This window comes from Microtus oregoni, unplaced genomic scaffold (assembly GCF_018167655.1).
Source record: "Microtus oregoni isolate MIOR12 unplaced genomic scaffold, Mior012 000008F_ref0000371, whole genome shotgun sequence".
Classification (NCBI taxonomy): Eukaryota; Metazoa; Chordata; class Mammalia; order Rodentia; family Cricetidae; genus Microtus; species Microtus oregoni.
In genome coordinates, this window is record NW_024543067.1 from 52,352,784 (window position 1) to 52,366,383 (window position 13,600).

Sequence of the window (13,600 nt, forward strand, 5' to 3'; positions counted from 1 at the left end):
ATATATGTAGGCTTTGGTTCGGTCTCCTGGGAAATGGGGTCAAAATGACCTCTTACCTCATCTGATCTGGCAACAGCTCTCCAGTCAATTATTGGTAATAGCCCTTTCAAATAAGCCAATCAGAATAGTCAAAGAACAACCCCCCCTTGCTTCTGTGGCCCCTTTAAAAGTAGACTGTACCAGCTATTCGAGGTCCTTCAGCTTCCCGAATGCTGGGGAACCCTGTCATGACAGAATTAATAAAATCCTCATGCTTTTGCATCGGCTGTGGTGTATGAGATGGTCTCTGGGGGCAACTCCTCGGTGTTTGGATGCTAGAGTCTAACACAGCAAAGGAAAGGGAAGGATAAAAGCACCTCTTGGTCTGAGAGTGTAGCTCAGTGGTAGAGATCTGACTAGTATGTCTGAGGCCCTTGGTTCAAGAGAGAGCCTTTCCTGCTGGTTTTGCTTCATTTTTAAGTGTTCTTTGCTCAAAAGAATATGGAAATGTGGCATAATTTAGGGTGGCCTACTTGCTAGTACTCTGAACTAGGTGGCCTCATCTAGAAGCCTTTTTTCTCCCTATTCCCAACCTCTCCCATGACTCTTTCTTTTCTCTTCCTATTTTCCTTTAGCTCTACTTCTGCTTAGAGTTGCTACTGACAGGACCACCTATAGAAGCAAATTATTTTAAATCATAAGCTGTTTAGTGCAGCCTCTTCTGTGGCAAGAACCTGAAGTCCAAATGCCAAGCATAGTGACAAAACAAATTCCCAAACTTCTTGGCTCTTACATCAGTCAGGATGCTATGACTACAATAAAACACCATGTCCAAAAGCAACTAGAAGGGGAACTTACTTGGCTTACATTCTTTGTAACACAATTAATAAAAACCTAGAGACCTAGACCTAGAGTTCAACCTGAAGGTCAGAAAAGCAAAGCAGCCAGCCACTAGCTCTTACCTCTATCTCAGTCCGGAATGTTGATCCTGCCCCCAGGAATCTCACAATGAGACTGTGTCTGAGAGTTATCTCCTTCCATCTTATATACCTCTCTCGTGCTAGGATTAAAGGCGTGCACCACTACCGCCTGGTTTCTATGGCAAACTAGCACAGCTAGTGGGATTAAAGGTGTGCGTTTCCACTGCCAGGTCTGTAAGACTGATCAGTGCAACTCTCGGGGTTTTTTGTTTTGTTTTGTTTTGTTTTGTTTTTTGAGACAAGGTTTCTCAGTGTAGCTTGAAAGTCTCTCTTGGAACTCCCTCTGTAGACCAGGCTGGCCTCAGATTCACAGAGATCTGCCTGCCTGTGTCTCCCAAGAGCTGAGATTAAAGGTGTGTACCACTATCACCTGGCACATATGGAAACTCTTATGAGGAGAAGATCTTTTGTCTTCTTGTTTGATTCAGCCATAGGCAATAATCTCTTTTTTGGTGAAAACGAATCTGAGCCCGGTGGTGGTGGTGGTGGTGGTGGTGGTGGTGGTGGTGGTGGTGGTAGTGGTACACACCTTTAATCCCAGAAGCCAGCAGCAGATCTCCATGAGTTCAAGGCCAGCCTGGCCTACAAAGTGCTTTCTAGGATAGCCTGAACTGTTTACAGAGAAACCCTGTCTCAAAAAAGCAAACAAACAAAAACAAAACAAAGAAAAGGAAGGAAGGAAGGAAGGAAGGAAGGAAGGAGGAAAGAAAGAAAGATAAAAAAAGAAAGAAAAATGGATCTGGATGGATCTGGGGATTTCTTCTTCTAATCTCATAAGTCTTTTTGTCCATTTACTCCACCATTAAGAAGGTTATAAACAAAAGCCAGGCCTGTATGGGCATGCTTGTGATCCCAGCAACTTGAAAGCCCAAACAGGAGGATTGTGGCAAAAGTGAGGCCAACCTGGGCTACATAGTTCTCAACCAGCATAGGTTACATAGAATGACTCTGTCTCGAAAACACAAACAAAACCATAATTAAGAAAAGACATGCTTTTTTAAATAATGCATTTAATCTTATTTTATGTACATTAGTGTGAGGGTGTCAGATCCCCTGGAACTAGAGTTACAGACAGTTGTGAGCTGCCATGTGGGTCCTGAGAATCAAACCCAGTGCTCTTAACCGCTGAGTCATTTCTCCAGTCTAAAAAGGGATATTTTTTATTTACTTGATTTCTTTTTTTTTTTTTTTCGAGACAGGGTTTCTCTGTGGTTTTGGAGCCTGTCCTGGAACTAGCTCTTGTAGAGCAGGCTGGTCTCGAACTCACAGAGATCCGCCTGCCTATGCCTCCCAAGAGCTGGGATTGTCCGAAGCAATAATTGAGAGCAGAGGGTGTCCAGCTCAGTCAGGGTATGGTTTTTATCACCTGAGAGGTTGAGGTGAGGGGATTTCCAGGGTACAGGACCCTAGTTAGCTAACATTTGCTAGGGGTCTTGGCAAAAGGGGAATAAGTTCAAGGACATCTGGTGACCTCCTCTAATCTTATCTAATGTTTGGAATGTCAGGAACGTCCCTTTAGGCGCTGGACCTCCCTGTTGGTACCACTTTAAGGTTTTTCCTAGAACCCAGTGCGGTTTGCCAGTAAACAGAAACTCAGGCCTACTTTTTAGCTAACCTCTATCAAGCCTGTCATGGCAGCTGTGTGGCCTGGTCTCCATAAGTGTGGTCAGGCTGCCCTGGGCCCCACACTCCTCTCCTGTTAAAACTGGATGAGGCAATCCTGTAGGAGGAAAGGGTCCCCAAGCAGAAACATGGTCAGAGACAGCCCAAGAAGGTACATTCTTGAACTTTTCTTTTGTCCTCTGTGAGTAAATCTCATCAACTGTTTATGAGCAAGAACTACATAGAAAAGATATTACTATAGTGATTTTATTTTTATTAAAACCAGCAATTCATCTGCCGATGCTTAGAAATCATATTATAAGGAAATTTAAGTAGTTTAATAATAAACTGAGTCTTGTAATTATCAATTATAGAGTAGCGCTTTCTCCAAATTCTATTATTTCTAAAACAAGCAAGCAAACAAACAAACAAACAAACAAAAACCCTACTTCACTGACAGCTGCTTGTTTGCTTGATAATTCTGGCACGGGGAGGGTGAGGTTCAATTCCAGCTGAAATAATATAGCCAGATCAAATCTAATTGAAAACAACAGAAAAAGGAAGTTGAGTGGTGACAAACACCTTTAATCTCAGTAGGGGCAGGAGGGTGTCTGAGTTCAAGGCTAGCCTGGTCTTCTAAATTCCAGAATGTGAGTTCTTGAAAGTTCGAAAAGAACGAGGTGGTGGTGGCATATGCCTTTAATCCCAGCACTTGGGTGGGAGGCAGAGGCAGGTGAATCCCTGTGAGTTCAAGGCAAGCCTGGTCCTCAAGAGCTAGTTCCAGGACAGCTAGAACTGTTACACTGAGAGAGAAATTTGGTAACTTGTATTTGTCCTCACACCTTTATAACTGGCAGGTACACACCTTAATAACTTGTATTTGTATTTTGCTGAAATTTGTTTGATGAGGTTGTCCTTTTAAACTAACAAAACCTCTCAGCTGTCAAGCTGCATCAGAGATCTTTGAGAAGGATATAATTTTACTTAAGTTATTAACTAAAAAATAACAGAGAACTTACTTGGTTGGCACCTAGAGCTACTCCTCAGGGTTCTCCATGGTCACTGAGGGTCGTATTTTTCTTTTGCTGTTTAGCTCAGGGACTGCCAGGCTCCAGAAGATCCTATGGGCTAAGAAATTGTAGGAAGACAAGCCTACCTTGACCTGAGCTGTCAAGTTCCAGAGATTCTGTCCACAGCCCAGAGATCTTCAGTTTAGATGAAAGGCAGTTTTGCCCAGTGGTCAGTACTTGGCAATTGAAGTGAATTGTGGATGGATGTTGTTTTGTGCCGGTCTTCTGTCTTCCTAGGAGGAAGTAGAGTGCTGCTGTTAGGAGCCAACCTGTCTCCTTTGTTATGAAAAGTTTTTTAACAATTAAATATTTAAATGCCATATTCCCCAGATCTCTGAGTGGTTGAGGGCTGTTTATCAGGTGTAACTACAGTATAGCATCTGCCTGGAGAGCTGGGTCTGAGTTTGATTGTCATGGCTCCCAACTTAACAGGTGATATTTTTACTAGTGAACGGCAAAGAAGGAAAAAAAAACTGTTTGCAAGCCGGGCGGTGGTGGCGCACGCCTTTAATCCCAGCACTTGGGAGGCAGAAGCAGGCGGATCTCTGTGAGTTCGAGACCAGCCTGGTCTACAAGAGCTAGTTCCAGGACAGGCTCCAAAACCACAGAGAAACCCTGTCTCGAAAAACCAAAAAAAAAAAAAAAAAAAAAAAAAACTGTTTGCAATAAAGTTTAACAGTAGAACTGACAATAGTGGAGAACAGTTTAATATATTTTAAAGCAGGGTTGGATTAAATATACTGTATTTTCGTAAGAAACTTAAAAGTAGGGCTGGAGAGATGGCTCAGTGGTTAAGAGCATTGCCTGCTCTTCCAAAGGTCCTGAGTTCAATTCCCGGCAACCACATGGTGGCTCACAACCATCTGGAATGAGGTCTAGTGCCCTCTTCTGGCCTGCAGACATACACACAGACAGAATATTGTATACATAATAAATAAATAAATAAATATTTAAAAAAAAAAAAAAAGAAACTTAAAAGTACATGACAGTTTAAAACATGAAGCTTATTGCTTTGTTAGTCTGAGATGAGATATAATGGGCAGACAATTATAACATTAAACATAGGTGCATTTAAGTTACATGTATGCACACACACAGTGAACAGGAGTTGGAAAAAGTAGATGATCTTGGTGCGTCCTACCAAAGGCATGCCACTGCACAAAACACACATGCAACAGAGTCAGCATTGGGGGACCAGACAGGGAACACCTCAGTAAAGATGGTGGGACTTGGTCACCTACGTGGCTTTCAATTAAGATGGTGGTAAGGTTGCCTGACCTCAGTCAAAATGGCGGTGGTCACATGTTGTATGGAGAAGGCATAGTTTTTAGCCACAGGAGTTTTAAATATAATAACAAGAGAGACCTAGAGGTGTGTTCTGCCCTGTTGCCGAGCCACTGCACCGCAAGCCACGGTGGGCAGCAAAGGTTGGAACTGAAAACAGCTGCCTTGTGGATCTGACTAATCTTGTCTGTTTCCATGGGATCAGCAGTAGCAGTGGCAGGGATAGTATGAGGAAAAGCGGAGCCAGTGGGAGGACACTGGCAGAGCATTCGCAGGTGGGTGGCTGATAGTTTGAGGGTTTATAGTCCATACCTGGAGATGAGAAAACCTGCGAAAACAGCAAACGAACACCCCAAGACCTGCAGAAGAACATCTTCTCTCTACAGGTGGAGTGTTAATGAAGCCAGCTGGCCCCAGTCCAGGTGATCGGGAAGCCGGAGGCTAGAGAACAGCGACACCACACAGCCCATAGTAAAAGGTCTTTTCTCTACAGTTCTGATGTTGATGAAGTCTCACTGGCCCCAGTCTGGGCGACTTGGAAGCCAGAGAGACTAGAGGCTGCTCCAAGTAGTCTCTCATGGCGGGGACCACTTATGAATGGTCGAAAAGAAAAGAGAAAGAAAAATCCGAGGGACCCCAGGTCCCAAATCTAATGTACTGCACAGCGTGTGCAGTGCTAGTGCCAGAGGACTATTGTGGTTAGTCTAGTCACGATTTTAGCTATGGGAAGCAGCCAGAGATGAATGTCAGCAAAGGGATCTACAGTAGCTGCGAAGGCTGTGGTTGGGGCTTTCCCCCTGTTTCTAGGAACACCATAGGATTTCCTGAAGCTCAACAATCAATTCCTCAGGTTCAGAGAAATGGTTTAGCTGACTGGAAGGGGAAAACTCATCACTGAAGCTGCTGGTGTGTGTAGAAGCCAGCGTTCAGGCAGACAGAATGTGAGGCTGTTGTAAAGAAACCCAGTTCCTGAGCCCAAGGTTCCACGTGTCCTCAGCTGACCCACCTGTGGGCCGGAGGAAGTGTGAAGAGAACCTGGCCGAGTCATGAACACCAATGTAATGGTTTAGATAAAACGGCACTATTCCCTGAGGGGTGGCAGCAGGCCAAAATGGGCAGCCAGGTCCTGCCACCAGCCAGGTCTCTGTGGGTCCCAGGCAGGTGGAAGGTGAGAGACCTGGCATGTTGGTGGGGCAGTCGGTTCCACGAGGAGCCATGGCGGGTGAGAGACTGACAGATACCAGGCAGAGACTGTGGGTATTTATTTAGTGGGTTATGGAGGGGAAAGGAATGGGGGGGAAAGGGGAGCAGGGGGAAGAGCAGAGAGAGGCAGAGAAAGAGAAACAGAGAGAGAGAGAGAGAGAGAGAGAGAGAGAGAGAAGGGGAGGGGAGAGGAGAGGAGAAGAGAAGCTACCTTTTGGGGGGGTGGATAAGGAGCTCAGGCTGGAAGTGGAAGAGTGGAAGGGAGTGGGTGGGGCTTGTCTCTTTAAGGGACAGGACAAACCATTATAGTATTTGTCTTTCACCTGCCATGGGACCCTCTAAGGTCCCACCTTGCACAGTAAATAATAACATCTAGTGTGAAGGAGGCTGTGGGTTTAGTCCCCTGCACTGCAAGCAGAGGCCAGAGTTGGTTCTTTCCTGCCGTCTTGTGCATCCTGGGGATTAAGCTCATGTCTTTGAACTTGGCCACAGGTGTGTTATTACCCTCTGAACCATTTCATTGCCCCTAAAGGGCATTTTTTTAGATGTAGGGATGAGAGAAGAGTGTTAAAATAAGTGTCCAGGTCCAGAATAACCTGGGTTGGCTGTGTTTTTAAACACCCTTGTTCAAGTTGTCTCTAGGAAAACACAATTGTCTATGTAGACAATTTGCCTTTATTTATTGTGTTGAAATTTCTTTTCTTTCTCTTTTTTGTTGTTTTCTTTTGTTTTGAGACAGACTATCTCTATTATGTAAGATCTGGCTGTCCTGGAACTCAATATATATACATACATACATATACACACATATACATATATACATACATATATACACACATATATGTATATACATACATATACATATATATATCAGGCTGACCTTGAACTCAGAATGACCCACCTGCCACTGCCTCTCCAGTGCTAGGATGCTTTGTTGAAATTTCTTGACTCTTAAGTCAACAGAAAGATAAACTAGATCTCAAGGTGAGAGGTTTCTTTTTCTTCTTGTGTTTCTAATTTTTGTTGTTGTTTTTCTACCTTTCTTCAATATCTTTTGTTTCACATAGGATTAGAAACCACTGTCAGACAAGCAGAGGAGAGCATTGTTGAAAGGAGTTTTTTTAAAAAAAAGTCAGGCTGGAGAGATGATTCAGAGGTTAAGAGCACTAACTGCTCTTCCAGAGGTCCTGATTTCAATTCCCAGAAACCACATGGTGGCTCTCAACCACTTATAATGAGAGATCTGGTGCCCTCTTCTGGCCGATACTGTATAAATAAATAAATAAATCTTTTTTTTTTTAAGTATTTATTTATTTATTATGTATACAATGTTCTGTCTCTGTGTATGCCTGAAAGCCAGAAGAGGGCAGCAGATCTCATTACAGATGGTTGCGAGCCATCATGTGGTTGCTGGGAATTGAATTCAGGACCTTTGGAAGAGCAGGCAATGCTCTTAACCACTGAGCCATCTCTCCAGCCCCTAAATAAATAAATCTTAAAAAAGAAAAGTCTAAGTGGGTATCTTGCAGAAGGACCTGCCAATGTATGCTACTAAGCAAACATACCACGAGCAAGAGAGTTAGTGCAAATATTTACTAGGGGAGGCGAAGAGTTAAAGAGTGAACAGCCATGGTGGAGACAGGACATGAGAAAGGCAGGAGACAGATAGACAAGAAGAAGAGAGGCAAGAGAGGGGCAAGAAGGGTAAGAGAGGGGCAAGAGAGGCGTAAGAGTAAAAAAAGACAAAAGAGGGAGCTGTGCACATGCTGCACAGCTGACAGTGGGAAGGCACCCAGCTGCTTTGGCAACAGAGGCAGGCTGCTGCTGTGGAGGAAACTAGCAATTGCTGTTGTAATTTTGCCGTTGAAGACACTCAAAAAAACAGAATTGAACTCAAAAGACTCCATCTTTAGTTTAGCTATAACCCTTGGTTGGTATAATCAAGGGAATATGAAACCAGGCCGGGTGGTGCACACCTGGATTCCCAGCACTTGGGGGAGAGGGGGAAAAAGCAGCAGGATTGGGAATTTAAGGTCATCCTCAGCTATACAGTGAATTCAGGGCCAGCCTGCTCTATATGAGCCGTGTCTCAAAACAAAAACAAATGAACAAACCAAAATAATGTGAAAGATGACAAGATAAGGATAAAGTTGCTTGTATCAGTCTTCACAAAAAAGAAGAAAGCAAACCAGCAAGCAGCTATCTAGAACATTATGAATAGAAAATTCTTATATATTTCCTGAGAATATTTATGTGTCACAAGACTGCTAGAACCCTAGACAAAAAGTACTTATGCCCAGAAATTGCTGCTCAACTTGGGACTGACACCATACCTCGCCCTGAAATGGGGCTCTTTATGCAGCCCTAATGGGCTTGTAACTTGAGATGTAGAGCAGGGTGTACTGAGCAAATAGAAATAGTCCTGCCTCTGCCTCACCAGTGCTGGTATTAATATGCCACTCTTGTTATTAGTCACTGTGACCAAGGATTGTTGTTTTAACATACACAATGTGATCATCTCCATTTTTGTCTTTCAAAGCAACCCATTTATCCAGGTGTGATAACACATGCGTGTAACCTCAGCATTTAGAAGCTGAGGCAGAAGGGTTGCAGTAAATTCTAGGCCAGCCCTGTGGGGAAGGGCGACAGAACAAGACTTTATCACAAATAAACAAACAAAACAAACTAAAGGCAGGGTACAGAAAGTAAAAAGAGGGAGAGATGATGTAGGAAGTCCTTCTGTGTATGTATTGCTTTTATTGATTAATAAATAAGGAAGCTTCTTTGGCCTGTGTAGTACAGAATAGAGCTAGGCAGAGAAACTAAACTGAATGCTGGGAGAAAGTAAGTGGAGTCAGTGAGAAGCCATGTAACCACGGCAGGAGACAGATGCCTAAGCCACAACCACATGGCAATACACAGATTAATAGAAATGCATTAATTTAAGATATAAAAGCTAGCTAGCAATAAGCTTAAGCTATTAGCCAAGCAGTGCTTTAAATAATATAGTTTCTGTGTGATTTATTTCAGGTCTGAACAGCCGGGAACAAACAAGCAGCCTCCATCTACAAAGAGAGGAGAGCGGACATGTCCCCGCCGCCTTGAATTACAGATACAGTTTAAAGCATGTATATTCCCATTGTAAGGCTCTGCTATTTCAATTGTAATGCTATTCCCAAATAAATATCAGTATTTGGAAAATCCCTCGTGTATTTAATTTAGGTTGAAAATGCAAGGCTGCTGGGTACAGTGACTCACTCTCTCTAATGACAGCCCTTGGGAGGCTGAGGCAGAGGACTACTTCAAGTTCAAGAACTATCTAAGCTTCACAGTGACTTCTAGGCAACCAGCAACCAATAAAGAAAGATGTTAATAGGGAAATGGGCAAAAAAGGTGCTCTTATACATTGCTGGTGGGGGTTAAATTAGTTCATCCACTGTGGAAATCAATATGGAGGTGTCTCAAAAAATTAAAAGTAAAGCTGGATGTAGTTCAGTTGCCAGAGTGCTTACCTACCATACACGAGGCCCTAGGTTCCATCCCCAGCACCTCACAAAGTGGACATGGGGCTGCATGTCTATAATCCCATCCTGTAGGAGCTTTCAGCAAGAGTAGCAGAAGTCAAAGGTTGTCATCTGTGAATTTTAGACCTTTCCAAACAAAGCACAAACAAACAAACTCGCTTGAAAAACAGACCTGCCAAAGGACCCAGCTTTGCCACACCTTGGTATGTACCAAGAGGGCTCCAAGTCAATGTATCACAGAGATTTTTGCACCCCGTTCCTATTGCAGCACTGTCTACTACAACCTAGTTGTCCACTAACAGAGGAGTGGAAAAGAAAATGGGGTTTACGCACATACACAATGAAGTTTTCTAGACACATAGAATTGGCTCTGGCATTTGCAGGAAGAATGGAGACAAACAGAGATAACCAAATTAACAGTCTCCAAAAGCCAGGCATGTGATGTATTTCCTCTCATTAATGGATCCTAGACTAGAGATTCATAAAGTCATATATGTTCAGGTGACATGAGAACAGAAACAAAACCAGGATGAAGTGCTAATGTAGGCAGGAGAGCACAAAGGGAAGAGAGTTCCTTATGGAGGGAAATATGTTCAAAGTATATTATACATTTGCATGCAAATGGCCTCATGTAATTTCATATAAAAATTTATAAATCTAAAAGATAGCCAAGGTTCAACATAAAAACATAGAGATATAGATCCCCACTAAGCTGCTAAAATTCATGGAATCTTGAAGTTCTTTGCTATGGCTTTGTAATACCAGATCTAGAATCCAGATGCTCTGGCTTCTAGGCTTAGAGTCTTCCAAAGGAAAATGATACTGTGATTTATTAAGCATCTAATTTGTAGCAGGCCTTTCACACTTCCTACTTTTACAATCTCCTCTGTGTGTGTGTGTGTCTGTGTGTGTTATGGAGACTGAACATAGAGTCCTATGCACACTAAGCAGAAAAATCTACCACTAAACTATATCCCCAGCCTTCTTTTTACTTTTTATTTGTTTGTTTTGATACAAAGTTTTACTAAGTTGTCCAGGCTGGCCTAAATCTCACTCTTGGCCCAGGCAGGACTTGAACTTGTGATCTTATTACCTCAGATTTCTGAGAAGCTGGTATTACAGACTTTTGTGACCAGACCCTACATTGTACAATAATCATCACCTTCTCCTCCTTCTCCTTTTTCTTTTCTTTCTCTTTCTCTTCCTCTTCTTTTCCTTCTTCCTTCCTTCCTTCCTTCCTTTCTTTCTTTCCTCTTGCTCCTTTTCTCGGCCTTTTTGTGTTGTTTTTTAACACAGGGTCTCACAGAGCACAGGATAGCCTCAAATTTGCTATGTAACTGAAGGTGATCTTGAATTCCCAATCCTGTCTCTACTTCCCAAGTGCAGGAACAACAGGCAAGCTCCACATGCTTATTAAATATTGTTTACAACCAGATTTGCCTAGGGTCTGGTGCCACGCCCTTTTATTCAGCACATCTGCCTTCCCTTGTGGGTTCCTACAAGCCTCTATGATTTAGGCTGTGTCTCATCACTAAAGTAGTGTTCCTATAAGTTTAATGTGAAAATGAACTGCCTGGAGACTTTGCGCAATACAGATTCTGATTCAGTTGATCTGGGGTGAGGGCCAAAACTTCCGTAGTTCTAACCACTTCCCAAGTGATCCCAATAAACATTTACTAAGAGCCTGTTATCTCTCTTGGCTAGGTGTTTGGGACACATGATGTTCTCAGCTTGTTTTCTTCCGATGGGGAAACAGACATGGTAACGATATGAAAACAATGTTAGGAGAAAGTAAGGTTAGCAAAGACTAGATATAAAAGGAACTCTGCTTCACGAAAACAGCTCCAGGAAAGCTATTGGGCATATTTGGAGCACTAGAACCTATTTGCTATGGCTGGGACTTAGAATAGGAGGAAAATTGGCAAGAGACACACAGCCTTTTTTATTGCCAGGCTCTAATTGCCAGGCTCTTTCCAAATAATAAGATTTAGTGGTGAGCAAAGCAGACAAGAAGTCTGCTATAACAGAGTTCATGTTCAAGTAGAATGAGATAAGGTAAAATAGACTAAAATAAAATCTGGGTCTGAGGCAGGAGGATTTCTGAGAATTCAATGCTAGCCAATGACTGAGGGGCTGCTATTGTCTGTCCATAGTACCACACTTGAGCAGTTGATCATGCTAAAATCTGAGTTCAAACCAGACTGTGGTAGAGAACACCTTTAATCCGGGGAGAGCCAGGAGGATCTCTGTGAGTTCAAGGCCAGCTGGTCTACAAGAGTTAGTTAAGAGCCTTTAATCCCAGCACTCGGGAGGTAGAGGCAGGCGGATCTCTGTGAGTTCGAGGCCAGCCTGGTCTACAAGGGCTAGTTCCAGGACAGGAACCAAAAAAAGCTACAGAGAAACCCTGTCTCGAAAATCCAAAAAAAAAAAAAAAAGAGTTCCAGGACAAGTTCCAAAGACCAGTCATGTAGTAGTCTGAGGTAGTGGTGCTAGTCTCTAATCCTTGCACTCAGAAGGCAGAGGCAGGTGAATTTAAATCCAGCCTGGTCCACAGAGTTCCAGTAAACAACCAGGCCAAAATCTGCCTGCTGAATATCAAGCCCAGAAACAAGGACACGGTGGTTACAAATACGACCAAGTTCTGCAAGTTCTTTGACTTTTACTTCCACAGGTGTCCACAATCACCAAGTAGTTTTAGTTTAGATATTCTTTCTCTCTCTTTCTCTCTCTCCCTGTCTGTCTCTGTCTCTTTCTCTCTCTCTCTCACACACACTCCTTAAGTCCATCCCTTGTTTCTGACTCTACTGCCACCTAAATTATGGCAAGTCTCCCTGCTACCAGCCAGTCATCTCTAGCCCATTCTTCACACACCCCACAGAGCTTTAGGAAACGGACAGCCAGTGCTTTGTCTCTCTTCCTTAAACACTTCAGTGGCTCCCTTATCTCCATCCCGTCTATGGAGAGCTTCACAACTCTTTGACCATATGTCCCCCCTAAACTCTATATTTTAGCCATGATTTATTTTATTTATTTATTTATTTATTTATTTATTTATTTATTTATTTTTGGATTTTTCGAGACAGGGTTTCTCTGTAGCTTTTGGTTCCTGTCCTGGAACTAGCTCTTGTAGACCAGGCTGGTCTCGAACTCACAGAGATCCGCCTGCCTCTGCCTCCCGAGTGCTGGGATTAAAGGCGTGTGCCACCACCGCCCAGCTAATTTATTTATTTTTATTTTGTGTGCCTTGGTGTTTTGCCTGCATGTATGTCTGTGTGAGGGTGTCAGATCTTGTAGTGGCAGACAGTTGTGAGCTGCTATGTGGGTGCTGGGTATTGAACCCAGGTCCTTCAGAAGAGCAGTCAGTGCTCTTAACCACTGAGCTATCTCTCCAGCCCCTAGCCATAATTTCTAATGTGAACCAATGCTTCTCTTCTCTCAGATGTCCATATGGATGTCCTCTGCCTCCTTCTACCTCTTCCATCCATACACCTTTCTCTCATTTATCACACCTGACCTGTAATCCCTCCCTGTGGTTTGAATGAGAATGACCCTCCCCCCCATAGGCTCATATATTTTGATACTCTGTCCCCAGTTAGTGAACCTGTTTGGGAAGGATTAGGTTGTGTGGCCTTGTTGGAGAGGTGTATCACTGGAGTAGGCTTAAGGTTTCAAAAGCTCAAGCCAGGCCCAGTCTCACTCTCTGCAATTGCAGATCAGATGTAAGCTCTCAAATACAGCGCTCAACACCATGTCTACCTGCCCATCACCATGCTCTGCGCCCTGATGATCGTAAACTAACCTTCTGAAACTATAAAGCCCTCAATTAAGTTGCCTTGGTTGTGGCATTTCATCACAGCAGTAGAACAATAACTAAGACACTCCCCAACCACTTCCCCATCCTTCCTTTGATCTACAAGAACATCCTGAATAGTCAGCGTCAAAATGCTGCTCCTGTCCC